Raw genomic sequence first — 15,020 nt, forward strand, 5'->3', positions numbered from 1 at the left:
TCAGATTGAGATCTATGATTCATAAAAAGTTTTTGACAAATTTTAATCAAGCTACTAAGCTTTTGGCCTTCTATCTTTAAATAGATAGAAAAATTAAGAATACAAATCAGATCTTAGAAGATATGCTATAATCATTTGTGACAATTTATTATGATGACCAAAACAAATATTTGATGCTTTTAGATTTTTTTGGCAATGATAGTATTCAAGGAAGTACCAAACATTTACCATTCTTACTTAACATGATGTCGTGTTGTAGTTCAACTACTATGTAAAAATAATGTATTTATATATTTAATATATAATTAATTATACAATATAATAAAAGCCATATTTTTAGATTTTAGTTAAACACAAAATATAGTTAGATTACTACTTTGAAGTAGTTAGTTTAAAAGGGCTACTATTGAAGTTGATTTCATGTTAATAATAATTTTATATATTTAGAGCCACCTTTATTAGATATTAGTGATTCTTAGAATCTTATTTTTTTTCTTTTATTTGATATTTAGGACATATATTATATAAATCTTATAGGAAAAAGTATTGAAGAGGAATTTTGGTAGCTTAAAGAATAGTTAGGACATCCAAATGGATGAATGGAGATGGATGATAAAAAATTCTTTTGCTATTGGCCAAAAAGCATGTCCAATAGGGTTCAAGAAGGCTGCCTAAAGCCTTATTAGAAATTAGAGTTACTCTTTCAAAGGCATTCAAATTTGGGGGTCTAAAATTAAAGAGTTTAGGATTTTGGCTATAATTTTGGTATAAATTTTGGATGATTTGGAATTTTTATAAAAGATATATAGGCACTCAAAATTAAAGTATTGATTTTATATCCATTATTACTCTTTTGGATATAATATGAGCATACAAAATACAACAAACAATCAGCAACTAAGATTAAAGAAAGCATTTTTTTGCCTAAACTTTTTACATATTACTTAATTAATTCTAAGGTGGGATGAAGGAGTTATAAGAAGTTGAAGTTAGTGCTTTTAATCTAATATATATATATATGTTAAAAATGGAGATATAGAGCTATAGAAAAATTATGATGTAAAGATAGATATTTGTAAGAGGATTACAGATTTTCTTTAAGCTTATAGAAAATCAAACTTACTAGTAACTAATTAGTTATGATTTGGTATAATAAAGGATGTTAGGACATTTTTAGATGCCTTAAAAAGCCTTATGTATAAATCTTCTTAAATATAAAAATATTTTAATTAATAGAATATATTTTAATAGTAATATATTTTTTTAATCTTTATAATAAGAATACATCACTTATTAGAATTTTTCTAATAAGTAAAAGCTAAACTCTCTACAACTAAGTACTAAGTATATTTTCAAATTAAAAATCATGCCATACAACAATAGATCAATATCCAATCAGTCTAGTAACTTTTTCTTATCTCATTGATATCAACAACTTAACAATGGATGAATTTATATAATAGCTTATAATAGCCTTGTATGAGGTACGGCATTACCTCCTTACTACATAAAATCAATTGAATCACCATTCAGATAACTATTAATAACATCAGATTTTTTAGTGGGATGAGTATGTATTACTTTCCAATCCCAACTTTCTACTTGCTATATCAATGTAAATCCATAAGTTAATATCTCGGTGGCTTAGACCTTTTCACATATTTGTAGTAATTTTTGATGATGCATATCGCCTCAAACTACTACTATATATTTGAATCCATCCAATCTTCCATGTTTTGCAACTCAAGGAATTTCATACTTAGCCATAATGTAATCTAGATCTATATCAACTATTAGGGACCATATACAAGCTAAGGATTCAAGACCAAGAAATGGATTTAACTCAAGATTAGAATAATAACTGAATACAAGGCAAGAAGGTCCTAACTAAATCACAAGAAGTGAATTGTCAAGACTGAGGATCCCCTCAACCTTGACTGCTATATATACTAGGTCCTAAAAAGCTTCTTGAGAAGTTTTCATGATGCTTGGCAACAAACCATGCCTAAGATCCTTCTTCGACAACTTCTTAAATCATCTAAAGCTTCTTAGAATCTTTTAGGATCTCCTATGATCTTTTAGAATTTTTTTAGAATCTATTTGAATCTTCTAGAACTTACTTAGAACCTACTAGAACCTTCTAGAATCTATAAGAATCTTCTTGAATCTTCTCAAAACTTCTTTAATTTTATGTTCGTGACATCACTTCCTCCTCTAGCTTCAATGGTTTCCAAGAAGTAATATTGCTACAAGTCAATATATGCACAAGAAGTTCAAGATTTATTGCATGGTGTCCACTATATATTTTAGTTATTTTTTGTAAGGCAAATAATTCATAGGCCCTTGTAGCCATCAATAGTACTTCAACTCTTCTACTTATGGCCAAGCATGAACTTCAATATCTTTGTTATAGAATTGTCTTGCAAAAACTCCTTATCGGCATCTTTCATAGGCAGGTTCTACCTCAAACACAATTATCAACGACTTATTTTTGGATATCCTTTGACAGCATTATGATTGAAGTGACTCTTCATCTTATAGTTGTCTCTGCGAGCTACTTGGTTGACATGGAATGATCGATATAGTATCTATCTCTTGACTATCTATATCACATAAAGTAGACAAGACCAAAAGAATATAAACATGCTATGGCTGTGAACTACTGACTTATACTATTCTAAACATTTGAAAAAAATGCATCTTCAGAGGTTGTCTACTCTCCTTCTTTATGAGGCCAAGAACTAAGAATCTTCATAGTGAAGCCATCTTATTAAGCTATTGTTCCTCATTTTGCCGCATTTGATTTAAATAGATGTCATCGATGGAACTTTTGAACCTTTATTTGTACATTCATAAAATTGCTAGATGGTTTCTATATACAATCGTTGATATCATATCTCCGCCAATAGACCAAATATTCAAGTCTTCCATGTCTTATCCTTGAATTTAATATCTCTTCTACCTCAAATTCAATATGATCATTGATTTCAACTATAAAAGATAGTAGTTATTTTGACCTAGTAGATTCGATTCTTTATACCTTTTCAAAAGTGAAATATGAAAGATTGGATGAAAGTAACTCTAAGTAATAAGTTACATTATTGATTTATTTATGAATCATAAATGGTCCTAATCTTTGGTAGTCTAACATATCACAAGCAATGTTGGTTTTTATACTACTCTATAAAAGCTATACTTTGTCACCAACTTGAAATGGAGAATGTTCCTTCTTCAATTCATCTTCCACTAGCTTACAATGTTGTTGAGTCCTTTCTATGTAAGTCTTCATGGTTGCTTGAAGTTTGGCCATCTTCATAGCAAACTCCTCTACTACTCAATTTGTCAACTTTAAAGGTTCTATCATATCTAATTTTGGATGATGATTGTAGTTTGAGTAGAATAGTGTTTGTTGCATAGATGTATGGATTGTGTTATTGTATGCAAACTCTACCAATGACAAATAGGAAGTTCAGTCGTCTTATTGATAGTTGATGGTGCACTTCAAATTTCACTGAAGAAACAGTTTTAGGGTAGAAGGTAAAAAAAAGATTTATGTCAATCTTAAGAATCTTAAAGAGTTGTGAGGCCAAATTTCACTATTTGATGAAACCTATGCCACACAACAAGTCCAAGAGGTGGAATTGGAGAACTCCCAATTGGGTAATTATTAGATTAATTTAAATTTTTGTATTAAAAATTCAACTAGTTTTAGGCCTTCCAAGCAATGGTTATCAACATTAAATTAATATGTTAGATAAAATTTACTATGCAACCACAATAAAAATAATTAACTAAGTTATTACTATTGATTGACCATAAGAATAAAAACTTAAGTTTGGAATTAAAGCTAAATTAAAAGTTAAGTTTAAAAAAATTAAATTAAAAATTAAAATTAAAAGGTTAAGTTAAAAGTTAAAGTTAAAAGTTAAAGTGATAATATTAAAGGTTAAAAGTTAAACTTAAAATTTATTAGTTAAAAAGTGAAATGTGGAGATTACAAGTCACTGTGAAGACGATAATAAAAATAAAGTGAGAGAGGTGAAAGCGAAGGTACCTTGACAACACGTAAGGATTGAAGGCAGCAACCTCCTTCTACTCCAAAATTTTCCAAAATTTGTAATCGGCTTCAATTTGAATGATTCTTAGCTTGTTGCAAGGCTAATTTGAAGATGCTTTTTATCCAACAATCTTCGTTGCAATCTAATGATCCAATCGTGAGAATTCCTCCTTTGAAGTTGAGTGATCCAAACTGCCATGGTGACCAGCCCTCTTCACTTAGAAATTCACTAAAAATTCCGATTGTCTTTAAATTCAACAAATCTTATGTCCTTCAAAGCTTAGCTTATAAAGCTTGAAGCTCCCAAAATTTCAAATAAATCTAATCCCCAAGCACTGAGAAATGCCTTTCCAAACTCGATTGATTCAAACTGCAAAGGCAGTCGACTCCCTCAAACCCAAAAATTCACCAAAAATTCCTTCTTATTCCAAATCAAGCAAGTCTTATCTTGTTGGAAAGCTAAAAAAAAAAAAGCTACAATTAATCAGAATCTCACATTGAAACAACAGAAATTGAGTGAAGAAAATTAGAGGCTCTTGAAACCCTTAGGATATTTGAAAGGCCGAGGAGATATCTGCCTCAATAAAACATATCTTAAAACTTAATGACCATCCTTCACAATTCAAAATCCATAAATATAAAATCAGAAGGTTCAAAATGAGAATTGAAATCTAAATAAAATTAAGATTAAGGTTTTGGCCAAATTTTGGCTTGGTTCTGCCTTTCACTCAAAAGAAGAGAGAGAGAGGGCTTGGAAAACCAAGCCTCTCTTATACAATTAAGTGGAAGCTCGTAGAAGGGTGGCTACATCTTCACCCTTGATTTTTAAGATACCTAATCTAGATCTACGGCCTTCATTCATCCAAGAGCCAATCTCATTACCAAGGTTGATGGCTCTTGTAAGTGGTGAAGAAAGCATTTTTTTGTAAATCTAACTTCACTATTGTGTTCAAAACATCTTTTTAAGCTACAATCGACTACTCACATGCCTCAATCCATGCTCAATTATAATTTTTATGGAAGTTTTTACTTACAAAGATCTTGGCAATTTTTGTAAAATTCTTCAAAATGAGAATTTCATTGCTTCTCTTGTATTTTGAAGGAGAGGTTGCTGATCTTATTTTCTTCACTCCACAAGGTAAATCCGGTGCCACCATTGCATTAAAAAGACTCCCATTAAGTAGAAGAACCACTATACCACTTAAATTTGTCGAATTTGAAGGAACATCCAAAATTACCATTACTAACTTTCCTAAATCTTTTAAGAAATTATAATTCCAACTCCTAAATCATGTGAATGATTATAAATGCACTCATAGACTTTTTGTCAATCTTTATAGTAATGACTAACAACCTCTAAATTATTAAACTAACTAAGTTTCTATTCTATTTTTCTAACTCTTATCACTTTAGTCCTAATTAACCTAATTTAAGGAATTAGGCTATGATTTATACCATCAAGGGTTGTAATTCTAAAAATTCTATAAAACTGAATTCTACTTATATAAATCCTAATCTAACATGTTTAATTATCATAAAATAGGAAAATAATAAAAATTTAAATTTTAGAGTATAATTGAGACCTCACAAGAGTACCTTCCAAAACCTTGATACAAATTATGGCCTACAATCTGATATAATATCGTCTAGCAATCTGTGGTAACAATAGACATTTTTAATAAAGATTCTTGTCATTTCTTCATTAGTAATTGACTTCTTACAAAGTATAAAATGTGCCATCTTGATCAATGAATCAATAACTACAAAGATAGTATCAAATGAGCTTGATGGAGGAAGATCTATAATGAAATCCATGGAGATAGATGACCATGGTTGTCTTGAAATAGGAAGGGATTGAAGAAGTCTATATGGTTGATGTTGAGGGTTCTTTAACCTTAAACAAGTATCATATGAAAATACAAATTTCTTAATATCCTTCTACATTTTAGGCCACTGAAAGTCTTTAAATAGAGGTTCCAAGGTCTTGTTGAATCCGAAATATTCGGCTACAAAGAAGTCATGGCATGTTTGAAGAATACATAAGCAAGTTGGCCCTTCAAGAATGAATAAATATTCTTCAAATAATAAGAGGTTGTTTTCAATCTTAAATTTAGAAGATTCTTCAAGAAGGTTTTTGGCAAGATGCTTGATATTAAGAATAAGAAGGTCTAAGGTTGAGGTTTTATGAACCTGATCAAGAAGTGATAAATCCACAGTTATTGATACATTGATTGTTTAAAAATCAAATTGCTTAGGCTTTAACAAGATTGCCTATTCTTCATCATATGTTGCCTTACCTTCTTTTGATTTAAGATAGAAACATCTTGATAATGCATCTGATAATCTTTATTAGCTCTCAAGTTGATATGTGATGCAAAAGTCTAATCATGATAAAAATATATTATAACATGTTTGGCGATGGTTCAAAACTTCAGTTGACATGAAATATTTAAGATTCTTGTGTTCTATATATACAATCACCCAATGAGAGGCATCTTGAAGAAAGTAGTGCTATTCTTGCAAAAAATCCATGATAACAAATAGTTGTTTATTATAGATTTTGTAGTTGATTTTTGCCATTGAAAATTTTTTTAAATAGAATACAATTGGATGAAGTTTTGAAGTAATTCTTAATAAAAATCTTGTAGAAGTTTACAAATTTAAGAAAGCATTAGATATCATGTACAATTTTTGACTTTATCCAATCAATGATTGCTTGCATTTTATTTGGATCCATAAAAAGGCCTTTGTTGAAAATAATATATCTAACAAATTCAATTTAAGGTGCATGAAATATACACTTTTTCAATTTTGCATATAGCCTAGCACTTTATAGCTTTTCCAACACATGGTGAAGATATTTTTCATGGTCTTCTACATTCTTGGAAAAGATTTGAATATCATCTAAATAAATCACAACAAAGTCATCGAGATGCTCGTAAAATATGTCATTCATTATATGCTGGAATATGATTGGTGCATTGATAAGTCCAAAAGGCATGATATTGTATTCAAAATATCCATATCTGGTACAAAATGTTGTCTTCTATTCATCTCTCTTCTTAATGCATACCAAGTTATATGCACCTCATAGATTAATCTTCGTAAAGATCTTTATTTAGCTAATTTGATCAAAAAGTCCAAATATCAACGACACTGGATATCAATTTTTTTTCTTGATTTTATTAAGACCACAATAATCAATATATATCCATAAAGATCCATCTTTCTTCTTCATAAATAATATCAAAGTACCAGCTTGCAACTTGGAATGTCAAATAAAATTCTAAGTGAGACTTTTATCAATGTATTCTTTTAAAGTTACAAAGTCATTTTGGGATAAATTACAAATGGATCCAAACAGTGCTCTAGCACCTCCTTCAAGATCAATTACTTGATTGTAAGGGCGATGCTTCGATAGGATGTCTATATTCTTTTTTCAAATACATTTGTAAAATCCTTATACACCCCTAGAATTATTGTTGTAGCAACTACAGATTTTGATCGTGGATTTGCAAAGATAACAAATCTAGTACCTTATTTGACCGCCTTCATAAATGCTCTAGCTCCAATAAATAAATGTTGTTTAAGTTTTGGCTTATTGGATGTTAGAAGCTTTCTTAAAGATCTGAGGGTTCTATGATCTATTAGAAGAAATTCTAACTTTTGGGATATCCAATCTATCTATGGATTGTACTTTTCAAGCCATAAGAGTCTTAAAATGACTTGACTTAATGATGATCTAATGACATTGTCATGTTGTGATTCAGCTATTATATGAAAATAATCTAATTATGTACTTAATATATAATTCATTAAGTAACATGGTGAGAGCCATATTAGTAGATTTTAATTGGTTGTAGAATATAATTTGATTATTACCTTGAGAAGAGGGTGTTTAAAAAGATTACTACAGAATTTGTATAACTTTAATTTCTTTTGATAATGGCTTTTAAGATTGGTTTTGGTTGATAGTAACTTCTAAATATTTAAAGTCACTTTTTTTAGACATTTTTTAGACATTGAAAACTTATTTTGGTTCTTTTATTTGGTGTTTAGAGCATAAATTATGTAAATCTTATAAGAAAAAGGATTGAAGAAGGGTTTTGGTAGCAAAGGGAGTAATTAGGGCACTAATATAGATGAATGGAGATGAATGATGAAAATCTCCATTCCTATTGGTCAAAAATCATGACCAATGGGCTTTGAGGAGGCTGCCCGAGGCAATATTAGAGATTAGGGTTAGTTTTTTGGAGCCATTCGAGCTTTGAAGGCTAAGGTCAGTAAGTTTTGGTTTTTGGCTATGGTTTTGGTACAAATTTTGTATGATTTGGAGTTTATATGAAGGAGATATAGGTGTTCAAAGTTAAGGTGTTGATTTAAGAGCTATTGTCACTCTTTTTGACACAACGCACACATAAAAAAGGTAATTAAGGATCGACAATTGCGACTTGAGATATCACTTTTGCAGCTACACTTTTTGCATACTGCTTACTATATTCCAAGTTGGAATAAAGGAATTATTGGATTTTGAAGTCAGCACATCCAATCTAAAGGTGGTAAGTAATCCGATTTACTAGTGGTTGTGTCTCGAGTTATATCTTAAGCAATTTGACAAGGTTTTAGCTCAAAATTTCAAAGAATGTGTAAGTTCATCTTAGTAAACTTTGTACATAAGTTTGATGACATTTGAGTATTGGATTCTTGAGATATTAAGAAAATAGTGCTCAGATGCTTGTAAATTAGGGTTTAGAGCATTTGCTAGGGTTTTCTTAGATGCCAAAAGATTGGGAGTGAATTTGCAATTGGTTTTTTTTGTAGTAAAAGTTAAGGGTGAATTCTACGTGTATTATATATTTTAGACAAACTTAACAACTAGATCAAGTGTTATGAATTTCTAAAGTTTTAAACAAGAAAATCCTTTGTGGAAAAAATATGTTTTGAAGGGATTTTGTTATATTTTGAGTTTTATGCAAATCAAAGGAGTTTTGGAAGCTAAGACAAGATTCATAAAAAAAAAAATAAAAAATAAAAAAAATAAACTAAATTTTCTACAGCTAGATATCCATTATATTCGTAGATAGCAAATCATGCCATATGACAACATTGAATACTGCTTAGCTGCTATGATCGTCGAAGGTTATTTCTCATAGAATGGTCTCATTAGTGGCATTTCTAGAGGATAAAGGTCGACCATCTATTATTTCTAGATATACGGCTTTGGATTTTTTGACCATACAAAATTTGTAAGATCTAGAAAATTCTTCATCAATAAAATATATGGAGGCTCCCAAGTCAAGTAATGCATGACATTTTAGTTTTATGACTCCTAACTATACATGTATAGTAAAATAATGGAAAGAGTTGGTAGATAATATAGGATCCTTTTTGGTTTGTGATAGTGAAGAATCCAGCTACATAGTTCCTATTGTGGCTAGACACCTTCATTTTCTTACAAAGCTTTTGATGATGTAGCCACACTTTTCATTTGATATGTACATTGGCATTTATCTAAATAATTATCAACCTTGTAGCCAGTTTTCTATAATATAAGCATAGGCCAAGTTCCCTTTTATGTTTTTTTTTCTTACTCAAAAAGTAATTTGAAGCAAGCTCCATCAATCTGCATATCTTCTACTTCCAAATGCTCATTAGAATTGGACGGAGAAGAAGTTGCAAAATAATTGGTGTATACATGTAGCATAATTAAAGAAATTTTTTCTTGTCATCACTAAAATAAATGGTTATTATACTTCATAACTTGATTAATGGCTTCATTGAGTGTTTGAAAATCTGGCATAGACAACAATAAGTTCTTGACATTATTTCTTAATTCTCAATGAAATTGGCTCATCAACGCATCTTCTCCTTTATTTATATCACATCTTAATTATCAAAAATTTGAGGCATACATTGATGCAAAATGTGTTACTTGTCAAAGGCTTCAAATTTTAATTATTGAAGAATGAACCTTATCATGTTCACCAAATGCTTCTATAAATGCTACCAAAAATGCTTCAAAATTGTGCAATATTGGAGAATTCTTTTCAAATAATAGAACAAATCAAGATAAAGCTTGACTTGAGAGCAAGGTTCCAATCAAACCAATACGAGATGTTTTAGTAGAATATCATTGACGTTGAAGCAAGGTGATTAGTTGTACTTGATTTAGAAAGCCACAAAATTTTGAGTGTGTATCATGAAACTTTTTCAGAAGGCTGATCATTGGTTCTTTTGTTGTTATTGTTGTTAAAACATTGCATTGAGTAGATGCACCTCCCATGTATATTGAAACAAATATAGTTGTTTGAAAATTTGAAACCTCTATTATTTTTTGATATAGTGGTTGAGGCACTTTGGCTCTTTGACCATTATGTATGATTATATATAATTCTTCATTTTGCTTTGATAAAGGCTTTGTCTCGATCTTCAATGCTTTAAGACCATTAATAATAGAATCCAACTTTATTTACTTAGAGTCTATCATAATGACTTTTGTACCATTTGCCATAAAAAATCAGAAAAACACATGCATTCAAAGGAGAATAAAACTTGATTTATGGTATTAAAAAAAATAAAAATAAAATAAAAATAAAATAAAATGATATTAAGAATAAAAAAATATTAGTCTAAAAGAAGGTAATCCACAACCTCTAAAATGCTATAGTACTTCCAAAAAGATGGATAATCCATTCTTTGTCAAGAAAGACCAAGCTTCTAATATTATTTTATAGCAGTCTCAACAAACTATAAGAGATTGTATACAAGACAAGGATTCAAGATCAAGAAATAGAATTAATTGAACATTAGAACAATAATTAGATACAAGGCAAGAAGGTCATGGCTAGACCACAAGAAGCGAATTGTCAAGATTGAGAATCTCCTCAACCTTGATTGCTATATATACTAGGTCTTAAGAAGTTTTCATGAGGCTTAGAAATAAAGCAAGCCTAAGATCCTTCTTTGGCTACTTCTTAAATCATCTAAAGCCTCCTAGAACCTTCCAAGATCTTTGATGACCTTCTAGAATTTTCTTAGAATCTATTGGAACTTTCTGGAACCTTCTTAGAACCTATTAGAACCTTTTAGAACTTTCTTAGAAACTATTGGAACCTTCTAAAAATTTCTAGGATCTATAAGAACCTTCTTAGAACCTTTAAGAACCTCCTAGAACATTCTCAAATCTTCTTCAGTTGTATGTTTGTGACTTCAACTACCACCACCACCACTAATTGTGATTGATGACCAATACAAGTATGAAGTGGATAGCATTTTGGAATATTGCTACCTTTGTTGTAGCAATGGACATCTACAACTTTAATACAAAGTCCTTTGAAAAGATTGTCTCATCTACAATGCAATGTAGGAACTTGTACAAAACATCATCTATTGTCAAGAAACAATTTAAAAATACCATCAAGAACAAAATGAAGATGTTCCACAATAGTAGAGAAAGATTAATTATACTAGAATATGGATAAGATATTTATATTATTGAAAAATAGAAATAGGTAGTTAGATGCATGTTTGAGAAGTTTTCAAAATTGGGATTAGATTGGTGGTTTATATAGAATCTACCATAGAACATTTTAAAAAGGACTTAGAGCAATTATCTAGGTAGGATCCACTATTAGGAATATTCTAAAAAGTTCTAAGATAGTTGAATAAAGTATAAAAAGGACTAGCCAAGATCATTTGGATATTTGGTTAGATATCACTTTGATCCCTCTCTTTTAATAAATTTTGGTTTTTGCTTTTTTTTGTTTAATTCTATTCTATTCTCTTTTGCTCTGTTCTACCTTTCATATTCCATTATCTTCAGTTTTATTATGGTCTATACTATTCTACATTGTGATTAAATTTATATTGCTATAATTTAAAAAGATCTTAAATATTATAGATAATTTAGTTTTATTTCAGTAATACTTTACAATAAAGTCAATTACTTGACTCAAAGTCTAAAGATCATTTAAGTTCAACATCAATTTCTTCACATCATATTCTGTAGAAGAATTGATTGATTCATATAACATCATTTTATTTAATATCAATTGTAAGTCATCAAAATTATAAAGCATATCAAAATTATAAAGCATATATAAATAATGTGCTTTATAATTTTGATAACTTAGTAATCAATCAATAATGTGCTATGATAGAAAAAAATCTAAAAGTAGTATTCTAATAATCATGACTTATTATCTTAAAATTGAATAGCTTTTGAGGTTCAAGTTCAATTACCAATTATACTTAATTGATAAATCTTTAAAAATTTGATCTTATAGTATCAAGCTTCTTAAGGCAATTCTTAATTCTCTAATATTTAAATAATGTTCTATCATAAGAAAAGTAATATAATCTGGTGTAGATATTGAAGCAACTTCAATCATCTCTATATCTCTACTTCCAACTATTGTGGTTGTTTGTTGTTGTAGTAAATTTAGTTGATGCATTGCAAGCAGTAACTCTATCATATGCTCTTGCATTTGTATCATTGTACTCTTCATTTTAATAAGTTTTATCATAATAAAACAATAAAAAATAAATTAAAAATAAATAAAAATCTAATATCACTTGAGATAAGTAAAAAAAAAAAAAAAAAAAAAAAAAAAAAAAAAAAAAAAAAATCAAATAACAATATCAATTTAGAAGTAGATAATTCACAACTTCTAATATGCTTATATCTTATCAAAAATAATGAATAATCCATTTTCAATCAAGAAAAGACAAAGCTATGTTATTATAAGTATATTCTTGTCAATTTGTTAATGACAAGGACTCAAAGAATGTAAATGAATAAGAGATTTTTTTTTATAAAAAAATGATATATATATATATATATATATATATATATATATATTAAAAAAATTAGAATGGTTGTTGTTAAAAACTAAAAAAACTAAAAATTCTTAAAACTAAACTAGAAGTAAGAAAAGAATTGATAAGAATGAAGAATGCCTCACTCTTATATATACATATACTATCTACCTAAAAATTATATAACAACAATCTATAGGATATCCAATATATGTCTAACTTATAATACAAATTTCTTGTATGTACATCTCATAGCCAACTTATACCACAAGTAGTCAATATTTGTGACATGTGGCCAAGTTTTCAACATATGAATCACCTACAAATATATATAAAGTCAAATCTATATCTATGAAACTTCTAAAAAACTATTCTACATGATATTATATAATTTATCTAATTTTATTTATTTCTATCTAATTCCACTTATATATGTAATTATTGGTGTTGATTATATCCATGATAGCTTTTTAATAATCATTTTTTTTTAAAATAGTGACAAATTCTTATTTTTTTTATTTACTTTGACCACTACTTTGAGGATAATAAGAAATTGAAGTTGTGTAGAAGAATAAAAAATAATAAAATATAGTTTCAATGATTGTGTTGATAAATTTTGTGCCTTATTTATTGACAAAAAAAAAAAAAAAAAAAAAAAAAAAATCATAATAAGTGATGATAGATTGTATAAAATATAAACAATTCTTAGACCTTGTTTCTTTCATGAGCTTTGGCTCCTATTCACTTGGTTGTATAGTTAGTTGCCACCAACTTGTATTTACATGTTCTATATGCTATTTTTTTTTAATGATTTGATAATATCTAACTTCTATTATAAAATAATATGTAGGAATGAAACTAAGAAGTTTAGTAGAAATTGCTTTGATAATTTCTTAATTCTTGATAACTCTCACAAGACTTGCAATATATGTAGATAGCTTTGTGTATTATAGGCTATTAATATTTGGTAATAAATAATTTATGTAAAATCACTTTTTAAGAAAAAATGCCACTTCATATCTTAGTATAAAGAACAAAAAATCTAAGTATATAATTTGCATTTTAAAAAGAACTTTTTGAAGTATCCAAATCTTTTTAAAGAGATAGAAAAAAATATTTTGTAACAAAAACAAGATTGCATAATATACAATGCATTTGCATTTCTTGCATGGCATAGTGAGTGAAGATGTTTTTAAGCAAAGATAGTCTAAGATGGGATGTTGTTAGTTTGGTTCCAAATAAAAAAGATTTTATTAGGCCAGTTATTATTTAAATTAGATGGGTGTGGATTTATGAAGTAGAAAATAGAAGATTCCTACAGATTGCACAAATTATATTGCACAAATTAAAATGGTTTGCCAAAAAAAAATATTACATATATTTAACTATATATATGTATATACATACATACATACATACATACATACATACATATTTAAATATATATATATATACATACATGCCCACTCAACATAGAGATAGACTTATTAAAGTAATTACTTTTTAGGGAACCATAAACATTCTAACATTATCAATTCTTTTTCTAGAATCTTTTGAAAATACTACTCGTGGTTCTCGGTTTCATGCCCTTGTCTGTAAAAATTGGTTGGTCGCAAAATCATTCATGCAAATGATTCCCACATGGTTTCGATTTGAATGCATCGATCTTACTGCCTCACGAACCTCTCCATCTCAGTAACTGATGGTCCATGGTGATCACTATGAAGCACTCGATCCACCCAGGGGTTTCACAATCGACTAATTGAATACCATCATCTCCAGCTCGAAAATAGTCTCAGCGCACAGAGTGTTGAAGAAAGAAAGTGAACAGTGTCCGCATTACATTTACAGCATTCAATCACCGTGAACTCAGAGACTGTGTGGAAGTGATGGCAACTGACAAAGCCCATTGCGTAAATGAGGCCACTGATTACACCGACGGAGAAGCGGCAACGCCATTCGCAGATGCCTTCATCGCAACCCACAATTCAGGATGGTGGGTCGAGGAATTTTGAAAAACCAAGGCCCGGGATTTTCGAACACAATTGCGGCCACAGCGTAGGAGTGGCTCATCACAAGACAAGGCTCATGGATCTTGCGCGACCTCTTACGACGCGTTGAAGTGCGCACATGCGGGCACGGTCCA

The sequence above is a fragment of the Physcomitrium patens genome, chromosome 5, assembly GCF_059467195.1.
Source record: "Physcomitrium patens ecotype Gransden chromosome 5, ASM5946719v1, whole genome shotgun sequence".
NCBI lineage: Eukaryota > Viridiplantae > Streptophyta > Bryopsida > Funariales > Funariaceae > Physcomitrium > Physcomitrium patens.